The sequence below is a fragment of the Rhinoderma darwinii genome, chromosome 8 (assembly GCF_050947455.1).
Source record: "Rhinoderma darwinii isolate aRhiDar2 chromosome 8, aRhiDar2.hap1, whole genome shotgun sequence".
Lineage (NCBI taxonomy): Eukaryota > Metazoa > Chordata > Amphibia > Anura > Rhinodermatidae > Rhinoderma > Rhinoderma darwinii.
In genome coordinates this window covers 66,133,547-66,153,822 of record NC_134694.1, presented here as the reverse complement: position 1 = coordinate 66,153,822, position 20,276 = coordinate 66,133,547, and the positions used below count along the sequence as shown (strand labels likewise).

At 43.2% G+C, this 20,276-nt stretch overlaps 1 protein-coding gene across 1 annotated transcript in view; it reads right to left on the bottom strand.

Moving 5' to 3' along the window:
- LOC142658693 (G-protein coupled receptor 143-like) overlaps positions 1 to 20,276 on the bottom strand; it is a 160,321-nt gene that overhangs the window by 91,008 nt on the left and 49,037 nt on the right. The gene's annotated exons all lie outside the window — the stretch shown is intronic.

Genomic DNA, 20,276 nt, shown 5'->3' with positions numbered 1-20,276 from the left:
AGTTTTTTTCAATGAAGATAACATTAAATTAATCAGAAATACACTCTATACGTTGTTAATGTGCTAAATGACTATTCTAGCTGCAAACGTCTGGTTTTTAATGCAATATCTACATAGGTGTATAGAGGCCCATTTCCAGCAACCATCATTCCAGTGTTCTAATGGTACACTGTTTGCTAACTGTGTTAGAAGGTTAATGGATGATTAGAAAACACTTGAAAACCCTTGTGCAATTATGTTAGCACCGCTGTAAACAGTTTTGCTGTTTAGAGGAGCTATAAAACTGACCTTCCTTTGAGCTAGTTGAGAATCTGGAGCATTACATTTGTGGGTTCAATTAAATTCTCAAAATGGCTAGAAAAAGAGAGCTTTCATGTGAAACTCGACAGTCTATTCTTGTTATTAGAAATTAAGGCTATTCCATGCGAGAAATTGCCAAGAAACTGAAGATTTCCTACAACGGTGTGTACTACTCCCTTCAGAGGACAGCACAAATAGGCTCTAACCAGAGTAGAAGGAGAAGTGGGAGGCCCCGCTGCACAACTGAGCAACAAGACAAGTACATTAGAGTCTCTAGTTTGAGAAATAGACGCCTCACAGGTCCTCAACTGGCAGCTTCATTAAATAGTACCCACAAAAACGCCAGTGTCAACGTCTACAGTGAAGAGGCGACTCCGGGATGCTGGCCTTCAGGGCAGAGTGGCAAAGAAAAAGCCATATCTGAGACTGGCTAATAAAAAGGAAAAGATTAATATGGGCAAAAGCACACAGACATTGGACAGAGGCAGATTGCAAAAAAGTGTTATGGACAGACGAATCGAAGTTTGAGGTGTTTGGATCACACAGAACAACATTTGTGGGACGCAGAACAACTGAAAAGATGCTGGAAGAGTGCCTGACACCATCTGTCAAGCATGGTGGAGGTAATGTGATGGTCTGGGGTTGCTTTGGTGCTGGTAAAGTGGGATATTTGTACAAGGTAAAAGGGATTTTGAATAAGGAAGGCTATCACTCCATTTTGCAACGCCATGCCATACTCTGTGGACAGTGCTTGATTGGAGCCAATTTCATCCTACAACAGGACAATGACCCAAAGCACACTTCCAAATTATGCAAGAACTATTTAGGGAAGAAGCAGGCAGCTGGTATTCTATCTGTAATGGAGTGGCCAGCGCAGTCACCAGATCTCAACCCCATAGAGCTGTTGTGGGAACAGCTTGACCGTATGGTACGCAAGAAGTGCCCATCAAGCCAATCCAACTTGTGGGAGGGGCTTCTGGAAGCATGGGGTGAAATTTCTCCCGATTACCTCAGCAAATTAACAGCTAGAATGCCAAAGGTCTGCAATGGTGCAATTGCAGCAAATGGAGCATTCTTTGACGAAAGCAAAGTTTGAAGAAGAAAATTATTATTTCAAATAAAAATCATTATTTCTAACCTGGTCAATGTCTTGACTATATTTTCTAGTCATTTTGCAACTCATTTGATAAATACAAGTGTGAGTTTTCATGGAAAACCCAAAATTGTCTGGGTGACCCCAAACTTTTGAACGGTAGTGTATATATATTTTATTTTTTTTTCTTCATTTTATTTTAAAATATAACACTCTCCAATTTTGATTGGGCCCCAGAGGGGGGGATATCTCGGGCGTAGACTCTTACAGGAGGAGGCACGTTGGATTCATCGCCTCAACTGTTGGAGTCCTAATGGACTTAATGAAGGATTCACCTTTACATCCTCTCTTTAAAGAGGCTCTGTCACCACATTATAAGTGCCCTATATTGTACATGATGTGATCGGCACTGTAATATAGATTACAGCAGTGTTTTTTATTTAGAAAAACAATCTTTTTGACGGAGTTATGACCTATATTAGCTTTATATAGCTGTATCGCTATCTGCAGCCTCATACACACACATTAACATTACTGCAGTGTCCTGATAATGAATATACATTACCTCCAGCCAGGATGTGATGTGTATTCCGAATCCTGACCACTTCTGTAGCGTCTGTGATTTACAGCACAGCACAGCACAGCGAGATCTCGCTGTGAATGACAGCTTACAGCGTAATTTCGCGAGACTACGCCTGCTATGCTGTAAATCACAGAGATGCTACAGAAGTGGTCAGGATTCTGAATACACATCACGTACTGGCTGGAGGTAATGTATATTGATTGTCGTGACACATGAGTAGCGTTATAGTGTGTTTATGTGACTGCACATAGAGATATAGCTATATAGCTATCTGCAGTGTAAATGGAGGACGACTGTATGACACCGATTGGTCAGTGTCATACACTCCTCTGTACAATTCCAACTTGGTCATATAGTAAAAAATGCCCAGTTGTTCATTGAGAAACTCATTAGCATAAAGTTAATATAGGTCATAACGCCGTAAAAAATGAAAGTTTTTCTAAATAAATAAAAAACACTGCTGTAATCTACATTACAGCGCCGATCACTTCATGTACAATATAGGCCACTTATAATGTGGTGACAGAGCCTCTTTAAATATTCAATGTTTTTTCTGAAACATTAGGTCTTTCCCGTCATAAACATATAATCTTATATATTACTACTAGCTTTTCCATTAAGCTTTGTTTTTAAATATGCATATACCTATATAGGGACCACTTATTGCATAATACTCACAATATCTCCCTTTCTTGTGTATGTGACTTTATTTGAAGTATGAATACTCCTTTGGACTTCAGATTTTATGTAGGAGAGACCCCTACATATTAGGACTAGCCATCCTGTTCCTATTGTTCCTCAAGTGAACATTCTAACCCTGGTTATAGTTCTTCCCTATCCTGCTTGTTGTCCAATTTGATTTTTTGAAATCGGGACTTTGGACACATTTTGTCATCTGAGACACCAAGTCCTTGCGCGATACTTACCTTCGGCCCTTTAGAAGTTCGGTCTGCACTCTACGAAATGTTTGGGCATGCGGAGTATATGCATCTTTTACATTTCTAAGTGCTGTGACATGCCCGTTATGTCCATTTCCACACTTGGTTCACAACACATTTATCATACTAATGCGCCGGTGTCTAGCTTTGATAGGCATTCAGCGCAAGCAGCCAATCGGGCATTCAATGTGTCTGTCAAGCAGTAGAAGGGGTTCGCGACTTATGAACTTTCTGCATTGGTTAGTTTGGTTGACACACATTCTCCCACATGATTGGGATGTTATAAGTGAAGAATGTTTATCGGAGCATGCCGTTAGTAGCTCCTACCCCCTGAAGATGCTACGTGTGTAGCGAAACATGTCGGGGGGGGGGGGCGGCTTGTCTGATTTTTAGCTCAATGTCTCGGTCAGTCACTATAGATCACTATCTGCATATTGCTGTTATTCACATCTGCTTGGTTTGGTCTACATTTAGCCTTCACTGTGCTCAGTAATGCCATTATATATTGGGCACACACGGCTACTCTATACTAACCATTTGATTTTGTCTATATATAGCCGCAATTATACCTAGCAGTATCAGTATTTATACCCATCTGTCAGTACGCATTGTAACTTTAACTTTGTGGTTTGTCCCTAATTTGTTATTCAATAAAGATTGTATCTATTAGTTTAAGTAGTTTAGTGTAGTTGGGAAAATTCCCGGCTTCATCTGCCTGTGTCAATTTTCTGTAAAAATATGCAGTGCCAGAGGTGTTCCTAGTCAGGTATGTTATATGCAAATAAATATCAGTATGGCGCAGAGTACTAGAGGAGTCTCTGATGAGCTATTTCAAATGTCGGACAAACCAACAGAATGGCGCACAGTACTATCGAATGGCACAAGGTACTAGAGTCATCTCTGGTCAGGTATACAAGTTATTGCACAATAATATTTTATGCACTCAGTACCAGGAGCGGTTGTCTCCTATGCCAGAGGGCTTCTCTGGTTAAATTTATTTTTATCTCCGAATACTTGGAAACCGTATGATGCCATCGAAATCCAGAGACTTCGTTTTGGTCAATCTTTACTGTACAACCTATTTCCAGAGAAGGATTACCTGGGCTACTTTCCTTTTACCTCGCAGTACCAGTTTACACCGTGTTCCAAATTATTATGCCCATTGGATTTAAGTGTCATAAACATTTAATTATTAGTGTTTATTAGTTTGCCAGGTGTGCCCAATCAAAGGAAAATAGCAATTAGACCTACCGGTAATTGTATTTCCAGGAATCCATCATGACAGCACTACAGGAGGTTGCCCTCTTGACCTCTGTAGGGACAGGAAGACAGAGAGGTTAAAAGGCCCCTCCCACCACCCACTTGCCAGTGTTTTTCAATTACTACACCAGGATGGATGCAACCCTATTTTATTTCTAGGGATAATAACTGACATGTTAAATGCACAAATCAGAATTCAATAAGGGAGGGAATATAATGGTGCTGTCATGATGGATTCCTGGAAATACAATTACCGGTAGGTCTAATTGCTATTTTCCAGTACATCCCTCATGACAGCACTACAGGAGCAATACCAGATTATAATGCTCAGGGCGGGACTATGGATTGGAGGACTTTCCGTCCAAAACTTAAATCCGTATCGGACAGAACATCGAGCCTATAATGTTTGTAAAACGTATGATGGCTTGACCAAGTGGCAGCTTTGGTCAATAGAGGCTTCTCTTCTTTCTGCCCAGGATGCCGAGACTGCCCTTGTTGAATGGGCTCTGATGCCTTGTGGGGCACATAGTCCTTGGGACTTGTAGGCTTCTTGTATGGTGGTTTTTACCCATCTCGCTAGAGAGCCTTTTGAGGCTTTCTTTCCTCTATTCTTTCCCCCGAATAGGACAAATAGATTTTTATCTTGTCTCCAGGAGGAGGTTCTATCCAGATACTGAAGAATTGTTCGCCTGACATCCAGGCAATGGAATTTTTCTTCTTGTTGGTCTTTTGGATCTGGATAAAAGGAAGGTAGAATTATTTCTTGCTCTCTATGGAAAGCGGTAGATACCTTTGGAATAAATGAGGGATCCAGCTTTAGGATGATCTTATCCTCTTGTACTTTTAGGTACGGTTCTATGATTGACAGAGATTGGATTTCTCCAATCCTTCTTGCTGAAGTAATAGCGACTAAGAATGCAGCTTTTAGAGTTAAAAAATGCATACTAATTTTGTCGAGCGGCTCAAAGGGGGGCTCACAAAGAGTCGTTAACACCACATTCAAATCCCAGGTAGGAACTGATTTCTTTAGGGAAGGTTTCAGTTTAGAGACCGCTTGGGTGAATCTTCTGATCCACCGATGTTCAGCCAGAGGAGTGTTAAAAAAATTACCTAAGGCTGAAATCTGTACCTTTAAGGTACTAGGGCTAAGTCCTTTTTTGAATCCCGATTGTAAAAAATCTAGGATTTTTGCAATGTTGGGAGAAAAGGGATCTGGTCCTGGGATTCCATGCCAGGAACAGAATTTCTTCCAAATCTTTTGATAGATTTTTGAGGTAACTTCTTTATGACTTAATAAGATAGTTGAAATTACCTCGTCTGACAGACCGTGGTTCCTCAAGATCTGCCTTTCAGGATCCAGGCTGACAATTTCAGAGTCTCTATTCCCTGGAAGAATAAGGGACCCTGGGAGAGAAGATTCTCCTTGACTGGGAGCATGATAGGATCTTCCAACGCTAGGTATTGTACGATTGGAAACCAACTTCTTTTCGGCCAATAGGGAAGAATAATGATGAGCTTTGTCAAATCTTCCTGGATTTTTCTTAATACCATTGGTATTAGAGGAAACGGAGGAAAGGCATAGGCCAGATCCATGTCCCAGTGTTGGGACAATGCATCTACTCCCAATGGGTTGTCTCTGAGATTTAGGGAGAAGAATGTCTCTACTTGGGAGTTTTTCCTCGTGGCAAACAGGTCTATTTGTGGATAACCCCAATTTCGGGTTAGGCAACGAAAGACTTCCTTGTTTAGGGACCATTCTCCTGGGTCTACTTTTTCCCGACTCAGGAAATCTGCTGATAGGTTCTCTGAGCCTTTTAGGTGGACTGCCGTGACTGATAGGACGTTTTCTTCTGCCCAACTGAAAATTTGTGCAGAGAGGCCCTGAAGAAGAGTGTGTCTTGTTCCCCCTTGATGGCGAAGAAAGGACACTGCTGTCGTGTTGTCCGATAAAATTCTTATATGCTTCCCTTTTATGGTGGGTGAAGCTCTTATAAGTGTCTCCCATACAGCTCTTAGTTCTTTGAAGTTTGAAGACATCATCTTCATTTGACCAGTCCATGTGCCCTGAAAGTGTTGGTCTTGGATTACTGACCCCCAGCCGTGTTTGCTGGCATCTGTGGTAATCACTACATAAGGAGAAGTTCTCCAGGGGACTCCCTTGTCTATGTTGTTTGTGCAGAGCCACCACAGGAGAGATGATTTCACAGTCTCGGAAATTTGCATTTTTAAATTCAGGGAGTTTTGTTTTCGATCCCACCGGGACAAGATCAGATTCTGTAAGGGTCTGGAGTGAAATTGGCTCCATGGAATAGATTGGATGCAAGATGTCATCATTCCCAACGTCCGCATACATTCCCTTATGGAACAGGCGTCTTTCCCCCAAAATTTTCTTACTTCTGCCAGTAGGAGTATTTGTTTCTCTCTTGGGAGGAAGGAATGTTGAAGGGAGGAGTCTAGCAGTACTCATAAGAAGACCTTCTGTTTCTGGGGAGGAAGACTCGACTTCTGAAAGTTGATTATCCATCCCAATTTTTGTAGTAGGGAAAGAACCTGTGACTGATGACTGACTAAGATAGCAGGAGTATCTGCTGTCAACAAGAAGTCGTCTAGATATGGGATAATTACTATACCTTGACTTCTTATGAATGCCATGATCTCTGCCATAATTTTTGTAAAAATTCTGGGGGCGGAGGAAAGGCCGAAGGGGAGGCAGACAAACTGGAAGTGGAGAATGGAAGGACCGTCCTGAATTGCGAATCTGAGGAATCTCTGGTACGCGGGGTGGATAGGAACGTGATAATACGCATCCTTTAAATCGATCGTACACATTGATGCCTCTTCCCTTATTAGAGGAATAGTCGATCTGATAGACTCCATCTTGAATTTCCGATAATTCACCCATTTGTTTAGGAACTTCAGGTTGATTATTGTCCTGTAGGAACCATCTGGTTTTTTGACCAAGAAGATTTTCGAATAGTGGCCCTTGCATATCTCGTTGTGGGGAACTGGGGAAATGGCTCTCAATCTGAGTAATTTCTGGACGTCCTGGATAAGTACCTGATGAAGATCTTTTGCTTGGTACTGGGTTATTAGGAATTTCTCTGGAGGAATGGAGGAAAATTCTATTTTGTATCCTTCTTCTATTATCTTTAGAACCCAGGGGTTCTGGGTTATTCTCGACCATTCGGGATAAAATTGTAGGAGTCTTCCCCCCACACTCTTGGCGTCATTGCTTTGAGGGCTGGAATGAATTATTTGGGTTAAGGAGATATCCTCGACCCCTTTTCCCTTTGGGGTAACTCCAGCGACCGGACTTCCCTTTCCCGCTGTAGTTCTGTGAAGTAGGATCCCTCTGTTGGCGAAATCTTCCAAATTGAGGGGGTTTTTTTGGTTTCTCTTCAGGAAACCCCTTTTTTCTATCTGTTGCACTCTCCAGTATGTTATCAAGGAGAGGACCGAACATCAGAGACCCTGTAAATGGGATAGAACACAACTTGTTTTTGGACTTAGTATCTCCTGACCACATTTTGAGCCATAATGCTCTTCTAGCAGCATTTGAGAGAGCCCCATTCCTGGCAGCAAATCTAATAGATTCTGCTGAAGCGTCTACCAAGAATCCGGTTGCCATTTTTAGTAACGGTAGAGATTCTAGTAGCTCTTGTCGTGATGTCTTCATCATCAGATGGGTCTCTAGCTGGTTTAGCCATATGAACATTGCTCTTGCTACTGATGTGGCCGCGATATTAGTTGAGATCAAGGCAGAGGAAGATTCCCACGCTCTTTTTAGTAGTCCGTCTGCCTTTCGGTCCATGGCGTCCCTCAACTGAGAGGAATCTTCAAAGGGGATTGCGTTTTTTTTAGCAACCCTGGCGACTGGGACATCTACTTTTGGGATTTCATCCCAAGGCTTAGTGTCCTCTGGATCAAAGAGAAGTCTGTTCTTAAAATCTCTTGAAATGAAGAGCCTTTTTTCTGAATCTTCCCATTCAGTTGTCACCATTCTTTTAAGATTTTCGTTTACCGGAAAAACCCTTGTTTCCTTTCCCGTTAGACCTCCAAACATCTCATCCTGGATGGTATGTGGTTGGTCCACTTCGGGAATATCCATAGTTTCCCGTATTGCTTGAATTAGGGTATCAGACATCTCGGAAGAGAAGAAAATTTTTTTCTCTTGAGTGGAAGAAGTTGAAGGTAAGAGTTCGTCTCTTTCTTCTAACTCATCTTCCGATAGGTAATAGCACTCCTGTTCAGAGTCCGACCCCTGAGAAGGAGGCCAATATTTTTGATCCACTTCAATCCGTGGTCTTTTTGCCCGGGAGTGTGAGGGAGTTTCTTGCGGAGGGGCGAGGGAGGCTACTGACTGACCCACTTCCTCACGAATCATAGTCCTAAGTTCGGACATGAACGTTGGTTGTTCCTCCTTTAGTATTTTGGCAATACAATCCTGACACAATTGTTTTTTATGGGACTCTGGCAATTTTTTTGCACAAGTCGCACATTTTTTAACCTTCTTTTTATCAGTTTGTCTCTGAGAGAAATCTTTTTCCTAGAGAAAACAGAAGGTAGGTAAAGTATGGTGTACATACATAAGGGGTCATACCCTTCCCCAAGGGTGAGACTCACGTGACCCTGGGACATATCTGGAGTTCCATCAGGACGAGGAAGTTCCATATCGCGACAGGTAACAGGCAATGCAATATGCAAACCACAAAAAATAAATCCAAGTTAGAGTTATCAGCTCTAACTACATACCTGTGCGTGTCCCTTTAAATGCGGGCGTTTTGAATTTCCCGCCTTCCAAGATGGCCGCGGACCGGAAGTAGCCCGACGTCATATCCGGTCGGCTATTCGTCCAGCGTGTACCTGGAGTGCAGCCGCCATAGCCGGCGCTAAGGCTTGCTATGCGGTGCAGCGAGGATCCCTGCCGGTGCGTCCATGCCTATGGAGCTGCCGGTCCCCGCCTGGTCCGCGGTCCGGCCGAAGCCTGCTTGGGAAACCCCAGCCCCCACACACTACCAGAACCCTGCCTAGGATTCCTCCGGTAGGTGTCTTAGGGAGGGAGCTAAGGGACCCGTCGTATGAGGGGTGTTAGCCTGGGCTTTAGGGGGAAGAGAAGGGGGAGTGCACGGACCCCCCGATCTTGCCCCCTGCCCGAGTTTTTTCCTGCACTAATACAGGAGCGACGCTCTCTGCTCCTGACCCTTGTGGGGACAGGAAGAACACTGGCAAGTGGGTGGTGGGAGGGGCCTTTTAACCTCTCTGTCTTCCTGTCCCTACAGAGGTCAAGAGGGCAACCTCCTGTAGTGCTGTCATGAGGGATGTACTGGAAAACTACTTAAGGACATTCCACATTATTAAGCAGGCCAAAGGTTTCAAGCAATATGGGAACGAAAAAGGATCTCTGCTGCCGAAAAGCGTGAAATAGTGCAATACCTTGGACAAGGTATGAAATCATTGGATATTTCACGAAAATGTAAGCGTGATCATCGTACTGTGAAAAGATTTATGGCTGATTCAGAGCACAGACAGGTTCGTTCAGATAAAGGTATAATGAGGAAGGTTTCTGCCAGAAAAATTAATAGGATTAGGAGAGCAGCTGCTAAAATGCCATTGCAAAGCAGCAAACCGGTATTTGAAGCAACTGGTGCCTCTGGAGTTCCGCAAACCTCAAGGTGTAGGATCCTCCAGAGGTTTGCAAGTGTGCATAAAGCCATTATTCGGCCACCCCTAAACAATGCTCACAAGCAGAAACGGTTGCAGTGGGCTCAGAAATACATGAAGACTAATTTTCAAATCGTGTTTACTGATGAGTGTCGTGCAACCCTGGATGGTCCAGATGGATGGAGTAGTGGATGGTTGGCAAATGGCCACCATGTCCCAACAAGGCTGTGACGTCAGCAAGGAGGTGGCGGAGTCATGTTTTGGGCTGGAATTATGGGGAGAGAGCTGGTAGGCCCCTTTAGGGTCCCTGACTGTTAGAAAATGACCTCTGCAAATTACCTAGAGTTTATGACTGACCACTTTCTTCCGTGGTACAAAAAGAACCACCATGCCTTCCGTAGCAAAATTATCTTCATGCATGACAATGCACCATCTCATGCTGCAAAGAATACCTCTGTCTCATTGGCTGCTATGGGTATAAAAGGAGGGAAACGCATGGTGTGGCCCCCATGTTCCCCTGGCCTCAACCCTATTGAGAACCTTTGGAGCATCCTCAAGCAAAATATTTATGAGGGTGGGAAGCAGTTCACATCAAAACAGAAGCTCTGGGAGGCTATTCTGAAATCCTGCAAAGATATTCAAGCAGAAACTGTTCAAATACTCACAAATTCAATGGATGCAAGAATTGTGAAGGTAATATCAAAGAAGGGGTCCTATGTTAACATGTAACTTTGCCTGCTAAGTTTTTTTTTATGGAAAGAGTTTTTAATTTCTGTACATATGACCTCCTGATGCTGCAAATTCAACAAATTACCATTTTAGTTCTCTTTACAACCTTTAAAATGTTTTGATCTCTGTTGTGCATAATAATTTGAAACCGTGCATTTTGAGTTTTTGACTTCTAAAAAAACAAATCTGTTATCATTAGGAGATTTGTTCAATAAAATTTGCATTATACTTCAACGGTTGATGGCTTGAAGATTATACTGCCTGTCATTTGCATCGACTATTTAGGAAAATCAGCGAAAAATAACATTTGCATAATAATTTGGAACGCGGTGTATATGCATGATACCAGAAGGACAGTATACAGGAGTTGTTTCCCCTGGATTTCTGGTTAAAACCTGTGTACCTGTTTCTGAGGTCTGTGCGGAGCTGCAGCTAGAGGGTTAAACAGATATTTAGCTGTCAGGGTGCTGAGCTGTCAGGGTTCACGAATGGAGCAGCCTCTGCTGATTATTTACCTGAGGAAACCGGTGATCTGCGCATGTCTCAGCTTGAAGCCTCCTCTCAGTCATAAAAAGAACCACAAGTCCAAGCAAAGACTATGCATCAGTGGTATTCAGCCGCTGCCTAACTGATCTGTGCGGATTGTTCTTTTCCTGGCAGTAATGCAGCCAAGAGATAAGTTAATACGTTTTTTCATGGCTCAAGACACATGTGAAGCCATCTACATCTAAAAACTTAGCTATAAACAGAGACTATGACTTATCAGAGGTGGAAGTGATCTCCTCCGAGGTGGAGACACCGGTGTCTGAAGAGAATTTTCTTTTAAAACGAGATCCAAGATGCAGTTCCCAAAGACGGCCTTCTTTACCAGGTCTGAACATTAGAGATGAGCAAACCGGGACAACCGAACCCGGTTTCGGTCCGAACATCGGGAAAAGTTCGGTTCGCAGCGAATCCGAACTTCAGCCGGTTCGGCCGAACACGTTTTGACCGAACCCGGCGGAGATAGTCACTGTCCAGGGTGCTGAAAAAGAGTTAAACTATCGGCAGTAACTGTTTCAGCACCCTGGACAGTGACTTCCGATCACAATATACATCAACGTGTAAAAAAAAATAGAAGTTCCTACTTACCGATAACTCCCTGCTTCTCCACCATTGCTTTGGCGACGCGTCTCTCTTGACCTCCCTGGATGACGCGGCAGTCCATTTGACCGCTGCAGCCTGTGATTGACCTGTGATTGGCTGCAGCGGTCACATGGGCAGAAACGTCATCCAGGGATGTCGGGCCGGATGTCGAGAGGGACACGTCACCAAGGCAACGGCCGGGAGACCGGACTGGAGGAAGCGGGAAGTTCTCGGTAAGTACGAACGTCTTTTATTTTATTTTTTTACAGGTTATTGCTCTATATTCTGATGGGAATTCACTGTCCAGGGTGCTGAAAGAGTTACTGCCGATCGTTTAACTCTTTCAGCACCCTGGACAGTGACTATTTACGGACGTCGCCTAGCAACGCTGCCGTAATGACGGGTGCACACACATAGTCACCCGTCATCACGGGAGCTCCATAGACTTCTATGGGCTGTCCGTGCCGTTATTACGGCCTGAAATAGGACATGTTTTATCTTTTTCCACGGCACGGGCACCTTCCCGTAAGAAAACGGGAAGGTACCCGTGGCCAATAGAAGTCTATGAGCCCGTTATTACGGGTCGTAAATACGACCCGTAATAACGGGAGTTTTTACGGTCGTGTGCATATATGCAAATGAGCTTTGAAATGGACAACTGGGCGTTTTTTTTTCGTTATGTCCAACTGGGCGTGTATTGTGTTTTTAACTGGGCGTATTTATGTGTATGACGCTGACCAATCAGTGACCAGTCAGCGTCATACACTCAACATCTGCACGCTCCTCTCCTGAAATATTCTGTGCTGCTGTGAACTCTGCTCTTACCATTACGTAGCCATCAGTCTGTTACCTCTCCTTCACTCCTGTCCTCAATAACACCTTCACGATTGGCAAGTGAATATTCGGAGAACGTGATTGGTTTATGTGCAGGGTAACGATGAACATACAGACAAGCAGTAGAAGACTGAATTCAATGAAATGCTCAGCCCTTAGTCAGTCTTCTACTGCTTGTCTGTATGTTCATTACCCTGCACATAAACCAATCACGTTCTCCGAATATTCACAGCGCAACCAATCTGAAAGTTTACAGTGCTTGGGAATAAGTGACTGGGGCAGAAGAGCATGGAGGCGCAGCCTTATAGTGGATCGAGCGGGTTCCCCAGCAGCATTTAAAAGAAACAGGATCCTGACCTGTCCACAGAGTTTAAGGCAGCACAGAGTATTTCAGGAGATGAGCGTGCGGATCTTGTGCGGGGTGGTGACTTGCCAATCATGTGAAGGTGTTATTGAGGACAGGAGTGGAGGGGAGGTAACAGACTGAGCTACGTAATGGTAAGAGCAGAGTTCACAGCAGCACAGAATATTTCAGGAGAGGAGCGTGCAGATGCTGAGGAGTGTATGACGCCGACTGGTCACTGATTGGTCAGCGTCCTACACATAAACACGCCCAGTTAAAAACACAATGTGTGTCTCTACGGTAACCGATTACAAACAACCCTGTGATTGGCTGCAGAGGCCGCGGCAGCCTGTGATTGGCTGCAGAGGCGGTTACGTGATGTGCGCGACCGCCACTGCAGAATGTGATTGGCTGCAGCGGCGACATGGATGAAACGTCATCACTGGAGGCCGGACAGGAGGAATTTAAGTATGAACGTATTATTTTTTTTTTTATTACATTAAAAAAAAAATTTCCGCGCGCCAAGCATGGTACTGTCAAGGTTGCTGAAAGAGTTAGTGCAGCCCATTAACACTTTCAGCACCCTGGACAGTACCATGCTCGGCGCACGGAAATTACAGGTTCGGTCAGAACTAGTTCGGTCCGAATCAAACTTTTTCGTGAAATTCGGCGAACCAGCTGAACCGAACTTTTCATAAATTCGCTCATCTCTACTGAACATTAAGACTGGCAGCAGATTATATGTGCGTTTTTCCTTTTGGATATTCTCTGTGGTTCTTCAAAGAACCTGGTCCTAGAGAATTTGGTTAGAAAAGAGATTTGGCTCAAACCCTGGAAAGGAGACACAGAATCTAAGGGCAATTTTGTTTCCCTGCCCTATGAGCCAGAGAAATTAATTTGGAACTGCACTTTATGACATCATAATAGCCAACAAGGATGGTAAGGTGCTAGTGTTTCATAGAAGTCAGAAATTCCATCCCTTTCATTTCAGGGAATACAGAGTCAGAAACCGCAGATGCCCTGAAGAGGTTAGAATTGGCATAGATACCGCAATAGGATTCCAGAACAGGTCTAGAGGGAAACAGAATGTTCCCCGAAACCTAAACAGGAATTCTGACGCCAGAACTTAGTCTGCTGTAGGCACAAAATTACTACATTTCTTTTGTTTTTGGCAGATTACTGTGGACAAGTGGGGCCCGGAGGTTGATAAACAAAAAATAAAAAAAAAATCTGTCTGTGTCAAAAGCTTATAAGAGAATTCATGTTTACAGAGGCTCTATAGTTGGTACGCCAGGAACAACAGGGTTTTGGGGTATATTCAAGGGTGTTTCCTGTACCCAAACCTGGCAGGGCTCAACGCCTAATCATAGATTTCCGTTACCCGATTTGTCACCTAAAGAAGACAAAGTTCAGAATGGAGAGCATAAGATCTGTCACAGCATTTCCTGAAACCAGAAGAAGATTTTATGGCGTTTTTAGATTTAACAGATGCATATCTTCCAATACCAAATCAGAGCTGAATACATAACATCCCTAATATTAGATATTGTACATCAGGGAGCAGTTTTTCACCTGCAGTTCAGGGCCATGCCTTTTGATCTATCGTCAGCTCCTAGAGTCTTCACGAAGATGGCTGTAGCTGCAGTTGCTGCCCTCTGCTCCAGGGGTGCCAGATTATTCTGTATCTGGACGACTGGTTAGTCATCACATCGTCCAAAAATCCTATGGTCTCACCTCCACTCTACTATGGAGCTCCTGAAAGATCTAGGTCTCCTAATCAATCTAAAGAAATCCGACCTACTTTCAGGTACCAGGAAGTGTTTGGAGTTTGTCATAAAATGCCGTAAGTCAGATAATTACTTCCATCAGACAAGATGGCTACAATAAAAAAAAAAAAAAAAAAAAAAAAAAGAAGAAGAGGTAATTATTCACCTGATCGGAGCGCCTATGAGAGTGTTAGGGCATTTATCAGCATCCATTGAGGCCGTACCTTGGGCAAGGGCTCACGTGTGGGAACTCCAGCAAGAGATCCCATCAGTTTGGGATCTCAATCCTCTCAACCTCCAGAAAAGGCTCCAGATAAGTTCCTATATTCAAGATACTCTTCAATGGTGGTTGATCGACAACAATTTTGCCATAGAGAGATGCTTTATAATGTTGGACCAAGTTGTTATCTCTACGGATGCCACCAGTGGGGGCTCGGGGACTCCTAAGAACAGATGACTCTCTTCCAACCTGAAGACCATTAAATTGGCTCTTAACGCTCCATGACCTACTATTAGGTCATGCTAACTGTAGCGTTCGCGCTCAGTGACCTAATAGTAGGTCATGGAGTAAACACGGCGCCGTTCGCGCGGGGCGCGTTCATGAGCTGTGATAGCTGCTGTTTCCGACAGCAGACTATCGCTGCTCAATGTGCCGGGACCGATCGCGGAGCTCCCCCGCCGATTAACCCCTCAGAAGCCGCGTTCAATAGCGATCGCGGCTTCTTAGGGGTTAATCCGCCATCGCCGGCCTGCTACACGATAGCGGCCGGCGATGGTGACTATGGCAACCGGACACCAAACAATGGCGTCCGGCTATGCCATAGACGGAAGCCTAGTGGGTCCTGACAACGTCAGGACCCACTATGCTTGCTGTCAGTGAGTAGCTGACAGCTCTAATACACTGCACTACGCATGTAGTGCAGTGTATTAGAATAGCGATCAGGGCCTCCTGCCCTCAAGTCCCCTTGTGGGACAAAGTAATAAAGTAAAAAAAAAGTTAAAAAAAGATGTTAAAAATAAGAAAATAAAAGTTTTAAAAGTAATAAAAGTAAAAGTCCCACTTTTTCCCTTATCAGTCATTTATAATTAATTTAAATATATAAACAAACAAATAAACGAGACATAATTGGTATCGCCGCGTCCGTAACGGCCTGAACTACAAAATTATTTTGTTATTTATCCCGCACGGTGAACGCCGTAAAAAAATATATTAATAAACCGTACCACAATCACAATTGTTTGGTCACTTCACCTCCCAAAAAATGGAATAAAAAGAGATCAAAAAGTCGCATGTACCGAAAAATGGTCCTGATCGAAACTACAGTTCGTTACGCAAAAAATAAGTCCTCGCACGGCTTTATTGATTGAAAAATAAAAACGTTCTGGCTCTTAGAATAAGGTAACACAAAAAGTGAATGATTGTTTACAAAACGTATTTTATTGTGCAAACGCCATAAGACATCAAAAAAAACTATAAACATCTGGCATCGCCATAATCGTATCGCCCCGCAGAATAAAGTGAATATGTCATTTATAGCGCACGGTGAACGCTGTAAAAAAAAAAAGTATACAAAAACAATAGTAGAATTGCTGTTTATTAGTCACCACGCCACCTAAAAAAGGAATAAAAACTGATCAAAAAGCCGCATGCACCCCAAGAAAACTACAATGGATTCCTCAAGGGGTCTAGTTTCCAAATTGGGGTCACTTTTGGGGGGTTTCCAATGTTTTGGCACCACAAGACCTCTTCAAACCGGACATGGTGCCTAATAAAAAAGAGGGCTCAAAATCCACTAGGTGCTCCTTTGCTTCGGAGGCCGGTGCTTCAGTCCATTACCGCCCGAGGGCCACATGTGGGATATTTCTCAAAACTGCAGAATCTGGGCAATAAGTATTGAGTTGTGTTTCTCTGATACATCCTTTTGTGTTATAAAAAAAATGGTATAAAAAGAGTAAATTTCACCTCTACTTTGCTCTAAATTTCTGTGAAACACCTAAAGCGTTCATAAACTTTCTAAATGCTGTTGTGAATACTTTGAGGGGTCTAGTTTCTAAAATGGGGTGTTTGATAGGGGTTTCTAATATATGGGCCCCTCAAAGCAACTTCAGAAATGAACTGGAACCTAAAAAAAAAAAAAAATGAGGCAATACTTCGCTTCTTACATTATACTGATAATGAGCCGTGCCCACCCCGAGATGACCCCAGTTTTGACCGTTTGTATAAACGGAGACCCCTATTAGACCGTTTCAGTGCCCGGTTTTCCCAAGCATACACCCCCGAGAAGTGTTTTTCTATTGATGAGTCCCTGGTACATTTTAAAGGGAGGGTTCAATTCCGCGAGTACCTGCCGGGTAAGAGGGCAAGGTATGGCGTGAAGATGTATAAGCTGTGCGAGAGTGCATCAGGGTATACCTACAGATTTAGGATATATGAAGGAAAGGCCACCCGCAAACCAGACTGCATCCTGGACTACAATAGGTACATGGGAGGGATGGATTTGTCAAATCAAGTCCTGAAGCCCTACAGCGCCATGCGGTGTGGTATAAGAAGCTGGCCGTGCGCATCATACAGATGGCTTTGTACAATGCGTACGTGCTACGTCGATGTTCAGGCCAGAGGGGAACTTTCCTGGAATTTCAAGATCTAATCTTTAGGGACCAGGAAGGGGGGGCACCCAGTACTTCTGGAAGCGAGGCCACACGCATCGTACCAGGGCAACACTTTCCAGGAGAAGTTCCCCAAACCGGTGGAAAGGGAAAGAGTCAAAAGAGGTGCAGAGTCTGCTATAAGAGGGGGATAAGGAAGAACACAATATACCAATGTGACACGTGTCCCGAAAAACCAGGGCTCTGTATAAAAGATTGTTTTAAAATGTATCATACATCCCTTGATTTTTAATTTACCCTGATGCACTCCGCACAGCTTACCCCCCTCATCTTTCCCTTCTGAGCCCTGCCGTATGCCCAGGCAGCTGATAACAGCCACATGTAGGGTATTGCCGTACCCAGGAGAACCCACATTACAATTTAAGGGGTGTATATCTCCGGTGGCGCATGCTGGGCACACTATATTGGACACTGAAATGGCATATATATATATAAAATTGCAAATCTCACACTGCACCATCTGCTGCGCATTATCTTTTACACAGTACCTGTGGGGTCAAAATGCTCACTACACCTCTAGATGAATGTCTTAAGGGGTGTAGTTTTTAAAATGGGGTCACTTCTCGGGGGTTTCAACTGTACTGGTACCTCAGGGGCTTCTGCATACATGACTTAGCACCAGAAAAGCTCCAGTAGGCCAAATGGTGGTCCTTCCCTTCTAAGCCCTGCCATGTGCCCAGGCAGCTGATAACAGCCACATGTAGGGTATTGCCGTACCCAGGAGAACCCACATTACAATTTAAGGGGTGTATATCTCCGGTGGCGCATGCTGGGCACACTATATCGGACACTGACATGCCATATATATATATAAAATTGCAAATCTCACTCTGCACCATCTGCTGCGCATTATCTTTTACACAGTACCTGTGGAGTCAAAATGCTTACTACACCTCTAGATGAATGTCTTAAGGGGTGTAGTTTTTAAAATGGGGTCACTTCTCGGGGGTTTCAACTGTACTGGTACCTCAGGGGCTTCTGCATACATGACTTAGCACCAGAAAAGCTCCAGTAGGCCAAATGGTGGTCCTTTTCTTCTGAGCCCTCCCATGGGCCCAAACGGCAGTTTATCACCACAAATGGGGTATTGCCGCACTGAGGACAAATTGGGCAACAAAATGGGGTATGTTGTTCCTTGTGAAAATAAGAAATTTTGATCAAAAATGACATCTTATTGGAAAAAATATCATTTTTTTCATTTCACAGCCCAATTCAAATAGGTGCTGTGAAAAAACTGTGCAGTCAAAATGATAACAAAAACCATAAATGAATTCCTTGAGGGGTGTAGTTTCCAAAATGGGGTCACTTCTGGTGGGTTTCCATTGCTTTGATACCTCTGGGGCTCTGCAAATGCGACATGGCACCCGAAAACCAATCCAGCAAAATCTGGACTCCAACAAACACATAGCGTTCCTTTCCTTCTGAGCCCTCCCATGGGCCCAAACGGCAGTTTATCACCACAAATGGGGTATTGCCGCACTAAGGACAAATTGGGCAACAAAATGGGGTATGTTGTTCCCTGTGAAAATAAGAAATTTTGATCAAAAATGACATCTTATTGGAAAAAATATCATTTTTTTCATTTCACAGCCCAATTCAAATAGATGCTGTGAAAAAACTGTGCGGTCAAAATGATAACAAAAACCATAAATGAATTCCTTGAGGGGTGTAGTTTCCAAAATGGGGTCACTTCTGGTTGGTTTCCATTGCTTTGATACCTCTGGGCCTCTGCAAATGCGACATGGCACCCGAAAACCAATCCAGCAAAATCTGGACTCCAACAAACACATAGCGCTCCTTTCCGTCTGAGCCCTCCCATGGGCCCAAACGGCAGTTTATCACCACAAATGGGGTATTGCCGCACTAAGGACAAATTGGGCAACAAAATGGGGTATGTTGTTCCCTGTGAAAATAAGAAATTTTGATCAAAAATGACATCTTATTGGAAAAAATATCATTTTTTTCATTTCACAGCCCAATTCAAATAGGTGCTGTGAAAAAACTGTGCGGTCAAAATGATAACAAAAACCATAAATGAATTCCTTGAGGGGTGTAATTTCCAAAATGGGGTCACTTCTGGTGGGTTTCCATTGTTTTGATACCTCAACACCTCTTCAAACCTGGCATGCTGCCTAAAATATATTCTAATAAAAAAGAGGCCTCAAAATGCACTAGGTGCTTCTTTGCTTCTAGGGCTTGTGTTTTAGTCCACGAGCGCACTAGAGGCACATGTGGGACATTTCTAAAAACTGCAGAATCTGGACAATACATATTTAGTAGTATTTCTCTGGTAAAACCTTCTCTGTTACTAAAAAAAAATTGAATAAAATTGAAATTCAGCAGAAAAAATGAAATTTGCAAATTTCATTTCCACTTTGCTTTAATTCCTGTGAAATGCCTGAAGGGTTAAAAAACTTTCTATATGCTGTTTTGAATACTTTGAGGGGTCTAGTTTTTAAAATGGGGTGTTTTATGGGGGTTTCTAATACATAGGCCCCTCAAATCCACTTCAGAACTGAACTGGCACCTTCAAAAAAAGGCTTTTGAAATTTTCTTAAGAATTTGAGAAATTGCTGTTTATGTTCTAAGCCTTGTAACGTCCAAGAAAAATAAAATAATGTTCAAAAAACGATGCCAATCTAAAGTAGACATATGGGAAATGTGAACTAGTAACTATTTTTGGTGGTATAACCGTCTGTTTTTCAAGCAGATACATTTAAATTCTGAAAAATGCTATTTTTTGTAAATTTTCTCTAAATTTTCCATTTTTTCACAAATAAAGACTGAATATATCGACCAAATTTTACCACAAACATGAAGCCCAAAGTGTCACGAGAAAACAATCTCAGAATCGCTTGGATAGGTTTAAGCATTCCGACGTTATTACCATATAAAGTGAAATATGTCAGATTTGAAAAATGGGCTCTGAGCCTTAAGGCCCAAACTAGGCTGCGTCCTTAAGGGGTTAATCATTTCT